At 34.7% G+C, this 1,511-nt stretch overlaps 1 long non-coding RNA gene across 2 annotated transcripts in view; it reads left to right on the top strand.

The window, feature by feature from the left end:
* LOC110426527 (uncharacterized) overlaps positions 1-1,511 on the top strand; it is a 3,252-nt gene that overhangs the window by 508 nt on the left and 1,233 nt on the right. For both annotated transcript variants that reach the window (XR_002446146.1, XR_002446145.1), the window contains one exon: positions 1,330-1,384. This is a non-coding gene — a long non-coding RNA (uncharacterized LOC110426527). The remainder of the gene's footprint in view (positions 1-1,329; positions 1,385-1,511) is intronic.

Below are 1,511 nucleotides of genomic sequence, written 5' to 3'. Positions count from 1 at the left end.
TGAATGGTTGCTAATGAGAAAAAAAGTAAGTAAAGTTGCCATGGTGGCGTGCCAGAGCAGGTGACGAGTGACCGGTGAGTAGAAATTAGCTAGATACACACTTGAATCAATAGCGACATAGCGTCCTGTCATTATGAGGTGAATAGGGGTGTTTATTTTGAAAATTCCCATAATTATGTAAAAATATATATTTATATTTGTTGATTTACTTTAAATGCAAAATTTGTGGAAACCATGAGCTAGTAGATATTCTAGGAATTTGTGGATGTCAAAGTATTTGAAATTTGCTTTGATCATATATATACAAGTGATATACATAAAGGATTTTAAAACTGGGAAACAAGCTTTTTACTATAATTTCTATCAAAATGTGCCTTATTGATTGTGTGATGTGCATTCATGAATAAATTTCATATTCACCATGCTGATTTGACATCTAAACCTCGTGCAAAAGTTTTATAATGTAAAGTCTTACAAAAATGAGGTTTTATCATGTTATTGTGATCGGTATTTTGAAAATGATTTGAAATAATCCTTTGAAAACCCAATTTGGTTTTTAAATGGTTTTATCAAACTTGGAGATTCAAGAGTAGGCTGATTGTCACTTCTGTTAAGTGTGACCATTGTACACAAGTGAGGTCTAGCTAGAGAATCTTTGGATCACCGATGAGCTGTTAGACATGGCTAAGGCCATGGTCTGTGATTGTACATGGCTAGGCCACAAGTTGTAATACGCGATTTTGATCGCCTAATTTCTCCGATGTCGGCCAACATTGTTAAGACTACCATGGCTTGTGGGGATTTGGTGGAGCGGAGCTCCCAGATGTTATTATGTGAAAGCGGGTCCACGTGTTCTTTATTACTGTTCTTACTCAAAAGTGATCTCTTTGGGTTTTCACATACGTAGTTTTCGCATGGTGAGAAATAACAATTTTTCTGCAGCTCCCGTACTTATAAAATGACATTGGATTTAACTCTTCGTGTATGAGGTGATTTATGAATTTGCATATAAGCTTTGTTAATGTTGGATTTTATGGTAGCATGCATGACAATACTAAATTGCTTTAAGCCAGTTGTTATATGATTTCGATGGCAAGGATCTTTATATGTCTTAGTTTGATATCTAATTTAAATGATTATCTTGTATTAACTTTCCGGTTTTGTAAATAAGGCATAAACCTCCCTTTTGAGTTAAATTGTTTACATATATCCTTATATTTTTTTTAATATTCAAATCTTTTGCCTTTAGCTTGTTTCCTATCTATGCCCTACTCATGGAGTTGATGATCACTGAGTCTATGAGACTCACCCCCTTATTTCCTTTTGCAGATAAGTAATCGGTTTGAATACATCTCTCAACACATCGAGACTAGCTACAACGTAGGTAATGGCATCTCTAAGACTTCCACTCCGAGTCACTCCATTGCGTAGAGGTTATGTTGTGTAGAATAGCCAAACTTATAAGATTAATAGCTTATTGGAAATGCATTTACTAAAACTTGAGGTTATGT

Source organism: Theobroma umbraticum, unplaced genomic scaffold (assembly GCF_002168275.2).
Source record: "Theobroma umbraticum cultivar Fairchild unplaced genomic scaffold, ASM216827v3 scaffold_89.0, whole genome shotgun sequence".
Classification (NCBI taxonomy): domain Eukaryota; kingdom Viridiplantae; phylum Streptophyta; class Magnoliopsida; order Malvales; family Malvaceae; genus Theobroma; species Theobroma umbraticum.
This window is presented reverse-complemented; position numbering and strand designations above follow the sequence as displayed.